The sequence below is a fragment of the Syzygium oleosum genome, unplaced genomic scaffold, assembly GCF_021117445.2.
Source record: "Syzygium oleosum isolate NSW1041296 unplaced genomic scaffold, Sole_v2.1 Sole_v2.42, whole genome shotgun sequence".
NCBI classification, from domain to species: domain Eukaryota; kingdom Viridiplantae; phylum Streptophyta; class Magnoliopsida; order Myrtales; family Myrtaceae; genus Syzygium; species Syzygium oleosum.
The window spans coordinates 1925322-1942838 of record NW_026607526.1 but is presented as its reverse complement, the minus strand read 5'-3'; the positions used below and the strand labels follow the sequence as shown (position 1 = coordinate 1942838).

The window sequence follows — 17517 nt, the reverse complement described above, 5'->3', positions numbered from 1 at the left end:
GTGGGTTCGACGAGTGGATTGGAAAGGTGGTGTGATTGATGTGTGAATTAATATGTGGAAAGTTCGCATGTCGTGGCATGTGCGTGAGAATTGTTTGTTGTGATTGAGGACTAATGTGCATGTTGCATGTGCTGAGAGTCCAGGTATGTGTGATTGTGGATTGTTGTTTGTGTTGATTGATTGGTTGTGTGTCTGGACATGTCTGGAATTACGTGGTAGCCTAGGTAGGGTTTAGGTTGCAACTTATTGAGAAGTGTCTCATAGTTGTTTCAACCAAACCATTTCAAATCACCCGCCTGAGCAATGAACCAACCACCACCAGAACATTTTGGTATAGTCATGCACATTGATAATAATTTTGTGGAGTACCCAATGGATGAGCCAGTTGAAGAGCCTGTCGAGGAAGAGTGAGAGGAGATCCCAGGGGAGTCGGGGGACATAGACTACCCGATTGAGATTGGAGCTGAGTCAGAGTTCTCAGTGGAAGCGACGATCCAAGAGGATACAGATCCGAGTGCTAGCGAGTCGGATTCAGAGTGGACGCCGTCTCGAGGACGTCGGGGCTAATGAGGAGGCTAGGAGTAGATGTTGAGGAGTACCTTTTTTGGAGAGTAGGGTATCTACCCCTTTTGAGGTGTAATGACAACAGGTGTTGGTAGGTGTGCATGTATATTTGGGGAACTAAGTTGACAGTGGAAGGGTACAAGTGTGCTAGTAAATGGATGTTGTATATATATATGGTAATGTAATGTTCTAAAAGTTGGCGGTTTGGCGTGTTAGTTTATTATGGTGTTCTCCAATTTTATTGTTCGGGATAATATGATTGTTTCCGCCGCGATTAGCTCTGATGGAATCTTTGGGTTGGCGACGTTTTCCTGGGACGTTGCACTGATTCGACCTGAGTAAGGGATGTTGCGTGCTCGATGGGGTTCGGGGCGTGACAATTATAATTCTGGGACAAATTTTGAACTCGTACAGTATATTGTTATTTTGGACTATTTGTATCTTTTTAGCAATAGCTCCTTGTATCTGTTATGGCATCACATTATTGTTCAGATTGGTCGAGAAAAAAAGTTATGTAAAAGTAAAAGCATGGGGACTAAACTTCAATCTTCAAAGATCAGAGACTAAATTGAAACTGATCCAACTTTTAAGGATGTCACAATCATGACATACATTTACTTATGGCTTTCATAGGCATTTAACTAAATCCTTCCAACTTCAAGCATAGGTCAAACAGCTATATGTGCTTTTGTGATTAGCACTTATCTAAATATAAGTCCATCGCGCTTAGTAATTTAAAGTATTTTGTGCGGCCAAAATATGATCTCTGGAGGACATCGCATATAGTGCAGTCATGCCTTTTATGTTCAAGACTGTCTCACCTTATTTTATTTTGAAGAGGTGATAACCGAAAGCATTTTCAGAGAATTACCTTCCAAAAACTTTGAAGAATTCAATCCACAACCATTGATGTATAAGGCCCTAAGAGAAGTCATCCTCATAATGTCCGCAAGGGAATCATTGGCTAATTTATTATTCGAAAGATCCAGCACCTCCAGATTCACACCTGTGATTGACAGAAGGTTTTCAAAATTGAACCATATAATATCAAGGCATGGTTTTATATCTTACACGTACCTTCAAGCTAGATGGAAGACAAAATTTGGGCCTCCACTGAAGTTTGCTTGTACCATGAGGTGACTCGTTCCAAATAATTAGAAGATAGATATAGCCTCTTCAATCGCTTCAGGTGTAGAGTTCCATTTAAATCTGATTATGGAAAGATCCATGCATACCCAATAGTTAATAAATTATCTACAGATATCAGATTTCCAATCATCTTCAATTTTTTGAGAATAACTATATGCTCGTGATGAGAAGCTTTATTGGTAATGCATATATGAACATGGACAGTGAAGCTCAAAATGGAGTTGCATTGAGAACTCTTGAGATAGCAGGTGTTAGTGCAATAATCGACTTAAATGGTGCTTGCATTGAGTTAGAACCTACAGAGCCAATCGATGTAGTAGCCGCTAGATATGAGTTCAATCTCTTGACAAGTGTGGATGAATATTGCTTTTGCTTTATCTGTGATAGATGAGATTGAATATGGAAATTCTTGTGGAATAGATAAAAGTGCAAGTAGATTTGATGTTCTGATAAGCTTCCTGGTAATGGAGAAATTCAAGTGCAGCTTATACTTGGAAGACATCGTTAGCCGTCAAGGAGCCCATAAAGAATGTGGGAGAGTAGCAGAAAATTTTTCAAGTATTGGCGAAAAGTCTAGCTAATAGCAAAGCGATTGTAATATGGCAGACATTGAGCCTAGGTGAAAATTTGTTAAAATATGGCAGACATTGGGCTTGCTTGCGCGAGGTCACTACCTCATGCAAAACAGCGGCCCAGCCTCGAGCAACCCCGGATTTGGGGTTGCAGCTTTCTTCATAGCCCCATTTGGCCACACGCCCGGAGAGAGAGAGAGAGAGAGAGAGAGAGAGAGGAAGTCCGGCGGGCGACGGCAGCTTAAGGGTCGCAGAGCTCGTGTGATGGTAGAAGATATATACATAGAGGGGGTGGGGAGAAGGGAGGGACGGAGGGAGTCTGTTCAGGGTGAGTCTTTTGCGTTATAACGTCACCACCAACAATAATGCTGGAAAAGTAAGAGAAATTGAAGTAGTATACTCGACATAAGCGAAGCAAGATGGGGAAAAAGAGGACATTCTGAAGCCGAAGAGATGGTGAAGCAGCATGTCAAAAACTTAGGATGTATGGTCGACAAAGAGAAAGCGGAGCTGGAGGAAGTGCACAAGAGGCGGGTGGTGGAAACCATAAAGGTTCGACCCAAAAAAAAAAGAAACCATAAAGGTGCTAGCCTGACAAAACAATGCTGGTGGAAGCTGTCTTGAATTTGCCATTCTTGGACAAGGCGTTCTCGGAGTTTGGGAAGAAGCTTCCCGGCGACATCCCGTGGATCAATTCTCTTGCGGTGGCATCCAAAGATGAAAGGATCATCCAGGTGACGGAGGACAAGATGACCCAGAAATTGGCTGCAAGATGATAACAACTCCATCTTGAGAATGGATAAAGAGATCGGGGAGCTCTCCGAAGACATCAATGAATTCCAGAGTAGATTAGAAAGATTTAATGGCAGACGCGGACGTTGATAGAGACCTCTGCTCTAGGTCAACACCCTCGCCTCCAACTTCCGCTAGCGCCATCGCGGCACAATCGAGCCTCACATTCTAGATCTGAGGTCAACCGAGCTCTAGATCTGAGATCTAAGGCTCGACTTGATCTGAGGTCAAAAGGGGCCAGCAACAGCCGCAATTGAGGGTTTTAGGTCGACAGCCACCGTTGAACCCTGGCGAGGGAGTTGCCATAATGGCGGGCAAGTGGAAGAGAGAGGTGGGGGTTGGGTGCAAGGAGGGCTTTTGGGTGGCCTTGTTGAGCTTAGAGGCCAAGTGCTAGGTCGCCGACATTGTGTGGCTCGAACAGAGGCAGGGCTGTGTCGACCAAGTTAAGCGGGGCAAGCAACGGTAGGTGGCGATGACGATATGTCGCCTAGTCCCCTAAGCTTTGATTCTATTTTCGACTTCTCAAATTTGGATACATTCAAGAGAAGCGCAACGAAGTGAAGAGAATGAGAGAAAGAATCTGAGACACAGAGAGCGTGGAAAAATTGGGCCCCACTTTAATCATTTATGTGTGTATATAATATGTAAACAAGTTAGATCCACCAAGGGTAATATGGTCCATCCACCATTATAGGGAGTGTATTAGCAAAAAAAGGAGCAGAAAAAACGCTATCCTTTTAATCTCATCTCAATTTTATTACTTGATTTATAATGGAATTTCTTGCTGCTCTTCTTAAGTATATGTATCGATCATAAATCTAATCAATCGCCTTATATGTGAGTTTTCCTATCTAAATAGACTAAAGGTTGACCTGAAAAGCACTGAAGGGTATTCTGATTTTCTTGCATGTCTGGATGCATGGTTAAAGCGGCTTGGAATTTTGGAAACATGCATCCAGATAAATATAGATGTCGGAAGATGTAACCAAAGTAGAAAATAAGAAATGCAAATAATTATAAGAGAAAAGAAGAAAAAGGAAATAAAGGAAATAAGCTATAATATTATTTGGATACTAGAGAAAGGAATGATCAGGAGAGAGAATAAAATAAATGATGATTATCACTGTACTTTTATGTATATATAATTTGATGTATTTGTAATACATCAAAGGTAAATGTGAGAAAGAAAAAACAATTGTTTGATAAAAGTATTAGTCCCCTCAATCCCTCCAAATCCCTTTATATGAGGGATTTAAAAAACACATAGCTACACATACAATTCCACTTGATATGATCTAATCTTTTTTTTTCCGGTCCGTTTCTTTCCCTCTGTCCTACCATTACACTCCCTTTAAGATCCTTTCTCATCCCTCTAAATTAATCCCCTCTGCCAATCTACTTTTCGTGATTTTTTATTTTTTGCAAACCTTATGGCACTTGTAATTTGACTTTTATTTATCGTAAAACACTCAAAACCTTTACAAAAATGTAATAATTAATATGTAGAATGATAAACTTGATTTTCTTTTTCTTATTTTGAATCGTGAGAGAAAGTCACAAGCTCCTCAATATTAAGTAGATTTTGGTCCACTTCCAAACAAGTGCAAAATTGTTGGAGTGAAAAATTCTAGCAAGTCCACCCCTTTTATGATAAAGAAAAGTCGGAATTTGATAAATAATTGCTTATAGAGCTAATTCTACTTTCGTTCTTTGTACTTATCATCGCCATGGAAATGAGTCTCGTAATTAATTCATGATATGTGCAATCAACTATTTTAAGAATTGCATCATTTGTGCAATCATGTGTTTGTCATTAATTCACTTAATTCACTTTTATAGTTTATAGCACCATAGTCTGACATTTTTTCGTTGTCCAAAAGCAAACTATTACTTAGAAACATAATTGAAAGAAGAAAAATGAAACAAATAACAGAGAGAGAGAGAGATTCACCTGAGAGTTCAAACAAGGTGAGTAAACGATTATTTTGAACATATTTAGAGAAAAGGAAAAAACGAACAAATTACTGTAAGAGAGAGAGATTCACCTAAGAGAGAATGCTGGTTTAAATCCAACACTTGAAGTTCCTCCAGAGGAAGGAATAAAGAGGCATCAATAACCAAACCACGAGACCCTTCTCTTTCCCGGCCCAACCCTTCCCAATTACTTCCGGACTGGGTAGACCATTCTTCTGCCCCGCTCCACCCTCCTTCCCAATTACTTTCGGACTGTTCCCAGTACGACACTCTCCATTTCCAACCGCGTGGTCCGCCCAGATATAGTCCAGTCACTCGCAAAGTGGTGTTATCGCACTCCACGCTTTTCCAGCCACAACAGTCACTATCGTTGTTGCGCCACGAGAGAATAGAAGACCCATTGGGGGGGGAGAGGGCGGCGTCAATGTCAAGCAGTGCATTCCTCTCTTCTTCCAAGCACCCCATGCTTCTTCCACTCCCCATCGATACCAGCAACACCCAAGTCCACGTACACAGTAAAAGAAACTTCATGTTTATCTATATGGTGTTTTGTGCGTTTATCTGTTTCTTCTGCTTCACCTTGTGCAAACTTACGAGGGTCATCTCCTTCATTTATATGTGCAGAGTCTTTCCCCTTTGAGTGATGATCACGGTTGGGCCAATTCCACGAAACAACCGCGGGCAAAGTCGAGTCTGCTAGGGCCAATTCCCCGGAACACGTGAATATCGCCGTCGACTTGACCCGGAACTTCTCCAAAAGAGAAAGATAAGATTATAAAATGAATATTACAAAATGATAAAAATGATTGTTAGCAAATCAAAAAAGATAAAAAGTTACCATTTGATTTCACCAAAGCTATAAAAGAAAAACATGTGCCCTAATATCGCGTCACAAAAAGAAAAAAAAAGCCGAGATAGATGATGTTGTTAATTTTCAGCAAGTGTTATTTTTCTAAGAACTATCGAATAAATGGGTACTTACTTGGACTTATTGAAGGGAAAAAAAAAAGACAATTTCCATGAGTTTGATAAAGCGATCAAGACAATGCAGATCAACGTTCGGTAAATCTCATAATTAATTATAGCATCAATAAACCCAAAATGAATTAATTATCATTGTATAGACTAATATAAAAGAATATAGTCTTAAATTTGGGCAACGCTCGAATACTTGTTAGTATTTGATGAAAATCTTTTTAAACATCGTGTCACGACATAAGGTGGATTTAATCTTGAGCGAGGCGTCTTTCTTCCAAGCACCCCGTCAGTTTCCACTTCCCCCCACTATGGACACCTCCCAAGTCCACTTTTTTTTTATAATATTTTGTGGATTATGAGACACTATTATATGAGTTTTGTGTGTGTGTGTGTGTGTGTGTGTGTGTGTGTGTGTGTGTGTGTGTGTATATTGAATCTGGACTGCTAAAGATAATGCATTCCATGAGATCGGATGGCCCAGATACAATTTAACATATGTATTGCGTTCACAAAATACTTGCTCATGATATGTGGGTAATACGTTTCCATGATTACCACGATTGTGCCAACTCCACAAAACAACCATGGGCAAAGTGAAGTCTGCCGGGGGCCAATTCCGCGAAAGACGTGATTATCGTCGTCAAATTGACCCACAACTTTTCCAAAAGAGAAAGATCGAGATTATAAAATGATAAAAAATTATTATTAGCAAATCAACCGAAAAAACGTGACCAGGAATTACTTCGCAAAAAGAGAGAAATAACTAAGGTTTGGTATCGTTAGTTTTTGGTGCAAGTGTTGTTTTGCCAAGAAATATCGAATAAATCGTTATTTGTTTGGACTCATTGAAGGAAAAATAAGGTAATTTTGATCAATTTGATAAAGTGATCGAGACAATACAGACCTATATTCAGTATAACTTATAATTACTTGAAATGTCGATGCATGCAAAATTGATTAATAGTTTATAAAAAACATAGTCTTAAACACCCGGACACTTTACTAGTATTAGATAAAAAATTTTAACCGTCGTGCCAAGACAGAAGCGAAACCATTGGGTTGCACGATATGATGGCTTTCTCCTTAAGGACTTGATCATTTTGTATGGGCATTGCTCTGGATGTTCAAATGGGGTCTCGATTAGTGTCACCTCTATGGCTCAAGGAAATAATTGGTGGAGTCTGCAAAATACAATCGGACTCTTCGCGGTGATTTCGGTTTAACAGTGATTCGTAAGTAAAATCAACCTTCCAAATGATTACTACTTGAATAGTTATTTTGGGAGTTTGTCAACTTTGCTCGACAACCCATTACTTGTTAGCATAATCGCTTGATTTATAAAAATTACCAACCAAAGATGTTGTATAACTTCATCAAATTTTCAATCAAATACGTCGAAATAGAACGGAAAAATCAATCACATAGGATACCCAGAACCTGTAAATCCATAAGTTGAACATACCTGTTGGATTCATTATATCATGTTCTAATTTTTTTCACCAAACCTATATTTTGTTGAATGTTTGAACGCCTGCTTCATCATGTAGGGACTCTTGTATAATTTGAGCAAGTCATTTTGGTCACTTACAATAAAAGTTGTGAAATGCTTTACTTTTTGGATAGGGATGTTCATTATAGCTTTGACTCAGATTTCTCCCAAATCGTCTTGGCCACCTACGATAAAAGCTGGAAATGCTTTACCTTTCTGATAGGGATGTCCATTCTACAAAGTAATTGGCAAGACCATGACTAAATTTATATTTCTTTAATGCAAAAGCAATATAAGGACGATGGAAAAGAAAGCCGGCACAGTAACTCGATTTCTCTTTACCCCGACAAAACGCTAGACTAATTACTTCTTTTTCTCATAAAGCACTTGGCCAATACTCCGAAAATTGGTCAATGCTAGGACCGTTGTCTTAACACTGATTTGAAAAACAAATTGGAATTTTCTAAAGTATGGATTAACTTTATCCGGTAATATTAACCACCACCAGATATAAAATTCTCCAATAATTTCAGAGAATACATCCAAAACTCCTTAAAATAAATTTATAATAAATATAATTGGATATTCATAATTTAGTAATTCATCCATTAATAGTCATTGAATTAGAAATTTCTTTCCTTCCATTTTTTTTCGCAAATTCACGTCGAATTTCCTTTCAGGGTTAAAGTGAGTTGATGGAAAGAAAAATATGGTGGAAGTTATATTTCCTTCCACTTTTGGTAAATCCACGTCTAATTTCCTTCAAGGGCTAAATTTATTGGTAAATACCATTTGTCAAATTGTATTTAATCATCTTAGAGACAGTGATTAATCTCCATGTTAACTCACTATCAACCCCTCCTCTCTTCTCTCAACTTACTCTCTCTCATTTACGCGTACACAAAAAGGATCCCAAAAATGATCGAGCTTCTCCCCACGAGATATCAGATGGGATATGTGTAAATGTTGTCTTCTACTTAAATATTTTGCCGTGTTGACCAATCCATCACGTACTGGTAAATTGAGATTTTTTAAAAAAAGAATTACAATATGCATGCACGTATATTTTGCTCTTTGTATATAGAATTTATACGTAATTCATAACAAAACTAGGAGAGTTATTTCAACAGTTAGTGCAAAAACTTATATCGACTCATATATTTTACCTTTTATCTATATTTGATTAGTTGAGATTATCTGCAGAGGACACTCTGATAAATTATAAGATGAGATAGATTATATGGGTCAAATAAAGTAAATCAATGGATATGTCCAAATGTGCCGATATGCTTGATCTATAAAGTTCATTCATGGAGGACACGGACCATATGGTAACTTTCATAGCTAGTACTAGCATATAAATGTCTATATGAGGCTCATGTACTTCATTTATATATGCAGTCCTTCCCTTTCGAGTGATTATCGCGGTTAGTCCAACTCCACGACACAATCATGGGCGTGATTAGCGCCATTGACTTGGCTCAGAACTTTTCCAAAAGAGAAAGATGAAAATGATAAAGCGAATATTATAAAATGATAAAGAATGACCATTTGCATATCAACAACAAAACTTTACCAGTGACTTCACCAAAATTATAAAAGAAAAATATGTTTCCATGTATCGCTTCGTAAGAAAGGATAAGATAAATAACTAAAACTTGATGTTGTTAATTTTTATGTGAAGGTATTGTTTTGTCAATAAATATGAAACAAATGAGTATTTGTTTAGACTTATTGAAGGAAAAAAAAAGGACAATTTCAATCGATTTGATAAACCGGCCAAGCCAATACCGATGAACATTCAATATATCTTATAATTAACTTTAACTATCACTGTAAAATCGATTGACTATCAATATTTAGAATAATATGGAACATATAGTCTTAATCTTGTGCAATGTATGAATACCTTGCTAGTATTAAATAAAAATCTTTGTAATTGTCGCGCCACGATAGAAGAAAACCCATTCGGGTTGTTTAAGGCGGATTTAATCTTGAGCAGAGCGTTCCTCTCCAGTCTCTCCTTCCAAGCAACGTTATCAGCTTCCACTTCCCTCCAATATTCGGCACCACCCAAGTCCACATGCCCATGAAGGACTATGAGAAACTATTATATGAGTATAGTATATGTATTGAATGAATATCAACCATTGAAGCTAGTGAATCCCACGAGATTTGACGATCCATATTCAATTTTTGTATGTATTATATATATGAAATACTTGCCTGTGGCCCATGAGTTGATCAATTTTGCTGGGGACCTCTTTGACTCAAAGATGGAACACATCTTATCCTCCCCCGTGGTCATTGAAGCTTGCCGTGACCCAGAAATTTTCCAAGGAAAAGCAAGCAAACCATTTCAATTCTGTTGAGAATTAAGGACATGCATATTGATAGAGAAGAAGGTAGGCACCATCGCCAATTCAATCACTGGGAAATAAAACCGGTCTTCATGGAAATTGAATGTTCAATGACAATTTTGAATGCTAGAAGCATATGGAAATCTATTCTACTTATTATGTGGCCCCGAATCACATGTGCTCAATGGAGGTGATTTGTTACATTGTGTGGATTCAATGTTAGATTCACCCGATTACCGGTCAAAATGCATTGAATTATATTCTCTAGGTCCATGTCCAAAAGTTGCTTGGAAATCTACTACACGTGTTCCTAGAAAAATATTTTAAAATAGATTCATGTAATGCGAAAATTGTCCAAATAGTTATTAATCTATTGTATTTTGCCAATTCAGTTAGAAACCTTTCAATTTTGTCAATTCAGACCTAAACATTTTGTATTTGTGCAAAATCAGTCCATCTAACCAATTTTGGTGGGCTAGAGCTGACGTGTCAATTTTTTAAATATTTTAATATTTTTTTCGAACTTTTTTATTAATTTTTTTCATTTTTTTCATTTTCTTTTTCTTCTGGCCTTCTTCTTTTTGGCTAATTACCGAACCGGCCAGAGGCTCGCCTAGTGACGGCGAGGTTGGCCTCGTCTTGGTTGGGCGAGGCTCGCCCTCGCCAGTAGCCAGTGGGGGCGAGCTTCATCGGCCCTCACCTCTGGCCGATCACCGGATTGGCCAGAGGAAAGAAGGCAAAAAAAAAAAATAATTCGAAAAAAATATTAAAATATTTTGAAAATTGCCACGTCAGCGTTGGCCGGACGGTCGGTGCCGTCCGGCATCCATGTCAGCTCCAGCGGGCCAAAATTAACCTGATGGACTGAATTGGCACAAATACAAAAGGTTTAGAACTGAATTGGCAAAAATGTAATAGGTTTAGGACTTTTTGGACAATTTTCCCTTCATGTAATATATAAAGAGGTCATTGCTAATTTAATAATATATGTTGAATAGTACATAATTACTTAATTATATATGTTCACTAATAAAAAATAAAAGAAGTGAATTATTTTAATATTGACCATTACAAAACATATTCGTATATTCGTTAAAAAGTTTGCAGTATATATGTATGTGTTATACGATAAATTCTCTTATTTGACTTTAAAAAGTTTGCAATATTTGATATCTTTCATCTTATCTTATGTATCCGCAGGAAAAAATGTCTTAATTTGTGCATTGTATGATGTGGGCGGATTTGCTATTAGTTTTTGTCACTAAATTTTCCATTGTTACTATTATCATTGTTGTTGTTATTATTGTCGTTTGTTTGTTGTTGTTACTATGAAAATGCGAATTTTTGAAATTAATGTATGTCATTAAGCCTGATCATTTGTCACCTTCTCAATTGCAACTGTCATTCTAATGCAATTACTGGATGTAGATTGCATCATGACTTTTAGTAGTCAAATATATAAAAGAATCATTAATCTTTAAATAAGTATTAGGTTAACGTTGACCGTGAGATTATTAAAGAACATGAAATTCCAGGCCATCGTGAAATTTTTTTTCCTATGACGATTAATTTCCTTATGAGCTACACTATTTGATGATTTTCTCCCTAAAGACTTGAGCATTTTATATAGGCATTTCCTTGGATGTTCAAAATAGATCTCAAGTAAGGTCACCTCTCTGCCTCAAGGAGACAATTGTGGGAGTCTGCAAAACACAAGCGGATTCTCTCTGGTGATTTCCATTTAATAACGGTTCAAAGTAAAATCAACCTTCCACATGATTACTACTTGAAAGGTTATTTTGGGAGTTTGCCGACGTTGTTCGGCAACCCATTACTAATAAGAAAAATCACTTCATCTATAAAAATTACTGATTAAAGATGTTGTATGACTTTATTGATTTTTCAACCAAGTATATCGAAATAGAACGGACAAATCAATAACATAAGATACACGAACCTGTAAATCTTTGTTGAGCTTATCAGTTGAATTCATTATATCCTGTTTTATTTTGTTCAACAAACCTATATTTTGTTGAATGTTTGAATGCCTGCTTCAACATGTAGGGACTCCTGGACAATTTTGAGCAAAGTCATTTTGGTCACTCGCGATCACTTGCGATAAAAAGCTGTGAAATGCTTTGCTCCTTGGATAGGGATGGCCATTATAGCTTGACCCAGCTTTCTCCTAAGTCGTCTTGGCCACCTACGACAAATGCTGGGAAATGCTTTACCTTTATTGACGGGATGTCCATCATGGAAAGTAAATAATAAGACCTTGACTAAACTTTATATTTCTTTAATCCAAGAAGCAGTATGAGGATAACAGAAAAGAAAGCCGGCCCAGACATAACGCTAGACTAATTACTTCTCGATCTAATCTTGAATTAGATTTTGCCTCTTTACTCCAGACAAAATGCTAGACTAATTACTTCTCTTTCTAATAAAGCATTTGGCCAATACTCCGAAAGTTGGTCAAGCAAGGGTGACCAGACCCTTGTCCTTCCACGGATTTGAACAGCGGATTGGAATTTTCTACAATCTAGAGTAACTTTATCCAGTAATAGTAACCACCAGACCAAAATGCTCCAGTCATTTGAGAAATTTTGTTCAAAATACCATAAATGAACTTAACATGTATAATTTGATTTTCGTAATTTAGTAATTCATCCATTAATAGTCACTTAATTGGAAGTTTCTTTCCTTCCATTTTTCTCTTTGAATTGAGTTGATGGAAAGAGAGTTATGATGGAAGTTCTTTTTCCTTCCACTTTTTTGTCAATCCACATCTAATTTTTCTTCAAGGGCTAAATTTGTTGGTAAATACCATTTGACAAATCGTATTTAATCATCTTAAAGACAGTGGTTGATGTCTTTTTTTTTTTTTTTTGGTCATAAAGCTCTTGTAATTTCATTTACTTAGAAGATAGTTCGTTACAAGAGATCATGATATCCAAATAAAGTATTGATAAAAGGAAAGAAGGGGGGTGCAAGAGCCAGTTCGGTTTGAGAAGGCCTTTTTGATGGGCCCGGGCTAGGCAATCGGCAGCTTGATTCGTTTCTCAGCCACAAAAAGAGATTGATCTTTGCGGTAATTGGACTAATAAGCTTTGGCAGTCTTGGACGACCAATTGGATTGACCATGGGCTAATTTCAAGACCCATTATCCACTTAATATACGTGGAACAGTCAGAGTTGAACTTCACTGTGTACTTCCAAGTTCGTGGACTTCTTTGTACTTCCCCTCCTTTAGTTCGTGGACGTCTCTGTGCTTCGCCTTCTTGAGCTCATGTTGCAGGCACTCTCAAACGGCTAGGGTTTCGGCTGCGGAGGAGTCCGGTGCCTAGATACCCTTGGCGAACCCGTCGATTATCCTCCCTTCGTGATCTCGACATAGTCCCGCAACAGATCCGTTCCCCGAAACGATGCTCCAAGCCGCGTCTACGTTCCATTTATGGCTCCCCTTCTCCGACCGCTTCCAAAATTTGGGGGCTTCCTTCAACTTCTGCCCTCGTGTTTTCTCTTTGATGATGGCGAACTTTGTGTAGCTATTCCCGGTATTAATGGCTTCCTCTACCACCAGCCACGGGTTCGACTTCCGCTTGCGAAAAATCGGGCGTTTCGCCCTTTCCCGGATCCGCCATAGCAGTCCGCTATGCATCTTTGGTGGGGAGGACGTTCCACTTGTTCGAGACCGATTGCGAGGTACGTTGCTAGCCATGCTTCGGTACGGGTAATTTGGGCAGGCTATATGTTGATGCATATTCTGTAATCTGACCAGACTTGGGTTGTCCACTTAAATAGCAGGAATAGGTGCTATGTGGTCTCAGGATGGTTGCGATAGATGGGACAAAGAGGGTCAGGTACGCACTTGCGTTTATAGAGGTTTTCTCGAGTTGGGAGAGCATTTTGACATAAGCTCCATAGGAAGAAACGTATCTTTGGGTAAACTGGTAACTACCAAATTGAAGTCCATAGGTTTCTAGGTGGCTGGTATGATGATGAGGCCTGATTGTTATTATTTTGCATGCTATCTGTCATTCGGATGCGGTTGTAGCCCCTTTGACCGTATAATCTCCTAATTTGGTGCCTGCCCATATCAATTTATCCTCTACTGGAGATGTGCTGATAGGGATTAGCAATATCTAATTCATCACTTCCTCTTGAAAGATTTCTTTCAATTCTTGTTCTTTCCAATCGTGGGTTTCCTGGTTGATAAGGTCAGCCACCTGTTGTGGTTCATTCTGTCTTACTAGACCTCCAATCTTCCCTATAGGGAGCCATACATCCTCTCTAGTTTTAATTTTTCTACCATCCTCAACTCTCCATCTGGCTTCCTTTTCTATAGCTTCTCTTCCCACAATCAGACTTTGCCAACCCCACGATGGTCGGTGGCATTTTTTTGCATGCCAAAACTGTCCTTGTGGGTAATAGAGGCCTTTCAAAACTTGGCTCCATAAAGCTTCAAGTTCATGCACCAGTCTCCAGGCTTGTTTCCCCAAAATGGTTTTGTTCAAAGTGATAAGGTCCCTGAACCCCAGTCCTCCCAAGTCTTTTCTTTTCTTCAAAGTTTCCCAACTTTTCCAGTGAATCCCTTCTTTGTCAGCTTTCTGCTTCCACCAAAATGCAGCAATTCTTCTCTCTATGGCCTTGCAAACGGAGATCGGGATTTTAAAAATTGACATCACATATTGAGGGAGCGCCTGGACTACTGTTTTAATGAGGATTTCTTTGCCAGCTTTCGACATTAGCCTTTCTTTCCATCCTTCTAGCTTGGAATGCACCCTTGCAAGCACTCATGCAAACATTTCTTTCTTTGATTGGCCCCAGTCCGATGCAATGCCCAAGTATTTCCCCATTTTTTTCAATTACCGGCAATCTAAGCTCCTCGGCTAGTCTATTTTTCATCTGCTGTGGACATCCTTTGCTAAAGAAGATTCCTGATTTATTCAGGTTAACCACTTGTCCCAAAGCCTGGCAATATTGATTCAGGATATTTGCCACATTTTGACATTCTTGAGTTGACCCGTCAAGGAAAAAGATAGCGTCGTCTGCAAAAAGTAGGTGCGATAAGGTCAGGCACCACCTATTGAGTTTGATTCCTTTAATTGTACCGTCCTCCACTACTTTGTGCATTAACGATGACAGAGCGTTAGCCATAATGATGAATAAGTAAGGGGAAAGAGGATCACCATGTCGAATGCCCCGAGTAGGATTGAAATGTGGGAGAGTCTCCCCGTTTACTCTAACTCTGTAGGAGACTATGGATATGCACTGTCTAACAAGATTCACCCACCTCTCACAAAATCCCATCTGAATCATACTGGAACAGAGGAAGTCCCAATCCACCCTATCGTAGGCCTTTTGCATATCTAACTTCAGGACTGCTTGGAACTTCTTTACCCTTTTCCGCACTCTCTGCTGATGTAAGACTTCTTGTACAATTAAGATGTTATCTTGTATTTGCCGGCCATTGACAAATGCACTTTGCTCAGGGAAAATAAGGTCGGGAAGCCACTATTTAAGCCTATTAGCCATAACTTTAGAAATAATCTTATAGCTGAAATTGCACAAGCTGATCGACCTGTATTGGTTGATGCTCTCCGGGTTCATAACTTTAGGGATCACTACTATGTGTGTGCGATTTAGTGTCCCGTCAAGAAGACCAGTATTAAAGAAACTTTCCACCATTCCGTACACATCTTGATTCACATGCTTCCAATGTTTTTGGAAGAATTGTCCATTTAGCCCATCCAGTCCCGGTGCTTTTGTGGCCCCCATTTGAAACACCGTTGCTTTAATCTCTTCCATTGTAACCATAGCCATTATAGCCTCATTCATTCCTTCCTTAGCTAGGTTCGGACACTGATTCAACACTGGTTGTATATTTATAGGCCCTTCTGTGGAAAACAACGATAGATAAAAGGCCTGTATATGTTCTTTTAATTTTCGATAGTCTCGGGTCCATTTGTCCTCCCCAGCCTTTAAGGTAGTGATTCTATTTCTCTGCCTTCTCTGGATTGTGGTAGCATGAAAATATCTCGTATTCTTATCGCCCCATTTCAGCCATTTAATTCTTGATCTCATGCTCCAGTACATTTCCTCTTGTCTCCATATCATCTCAATTTTCTCTTTTGTCTCCTGAATATCCTCTCTTTTGGCTTCCCCTTCTGGTTTATTAGTAAGCATAGTGAGCCTACCCATGAGGTTGGTAATATGAAGATGTGCATTCGAAAACTTCCTCCTACACCATTTAGTTAATGCCCTCTTCACTGCATCTGATTTGCTTGCCATGTTTTGGTTGCTCATTTTGTGGCCTCTCCAGGCTTTTTTAACAATTTCATCACATTCCGGATCTTCAAGCCAGAAAGCCTCAAACCTGAACAATTTTTTCTGTTTTCTTCTTTGGGGGCATATCGACAGCAAGATAGGGCTATGGTCCGAGCCAATAGTCGGTAGTGCAATAGCTTCCGCCTCCGCAAACATGACATGCCAGTTCATATTGCACACAACTCTATCTAGTCGCTTTCGGATTAGTTCTTCCCTTTCTCTATTATTTGTCCAGGTAAAAGCACAACCCTTACTCTCCACATCCATGAGCTCACAGTCTGTCATCATCCTTCGAAATGCCGCTAGCTGGTAGTAGTCCGCTTCTCTCTTCCCTATCTTCTCCCAGTGGTAGAGGATCTCATTGAAATCTCCCATACAAACCCACGGATAGACGTTTTCAGTATGAATTCTCTGCATCCTTTGCCATAAAGTAAGTCTTTCCTGATAATTTGTTGAAGCATTCACAAAGCCAATCCTCATGTGTTGTCCACTCATTGGCTCTCGACAAGATACATCTATAAAATCAGTCGAGCACTCCAAGATCTCCAATTGGATTTCTTCACACCACATCACCACTAGCCCTCCCGCTCTTTCTACCGGATCCACTATTGTGGATTTCTGAAAATTTAGTTGCTTCTGGACTCTTTCCACTACTTCCTTTCTATTTTTTGCCTCAATTAGGAACATAACATTGGGTCTTTCTTGAACCACTAGGGCTCTAAGATGCTAGAATGTCAGGGTAGAACCCAACCCCTGGACATTTCAGCTCAAGAACTTCATTTATCTCCTAGTGGCTTATTAGGGCTAGCCACCAAAGCCCACAACTTGGGGTCTTCCTCTACCCTTATCGGGTATCATGCAGCAGGTCATCATCACTTCTCTTCAAATTAGCTCCCTGAGGTAGGTAGGGGTTATGCCTTCATACCTTTTTTGTTGCAGGAACTTTTAGTCCCTTTCTAGAGCTTTTTGCTTTCCTTAGAATGCTTACCGAGGGGGTTTCCACCCAAGGAACATCCGAAATCAGCAGCTGAGCTTCCTGTGGTCTCTTCCCCAAAGTCCTCCAAATGCTTCCCTCTTGATTCTGGTTGGTGTATTGGACTATTGCAGTTTGTTGCATCTCCATAGTGCCCATAGCTTGACTGTTTTCGGATGGTTCTTCCTGAAGCGATGTCTCTGGAATAACTTCTTCCACCTCCGACTCTTCACCCTCCACCTTGTGAAACATCTCCCAGAATGGGCTATGCTCCTTAGCCTCCGCTTTTAGCCAATAGCCAAATAGTCCTTCATTGATAGGTTTGAGTTCGGTCTTGTT

The 17517-nt window shown here is 39.2% G+C and overlaps 1 pseudogene; it reads right to left on the bottom strand.

The window, feature by feature from the left end:
* Positions 1 to 1391: 1391 nt before the first annotated feature.
* Positions 1392 to 5629, bottom strand: LOC130136122 (receptor-like protein 9a; annotated as a pseudogene).
* Between the last annotated feature and the right edge of the window lie 11888 nt (positions 5630 to 17517).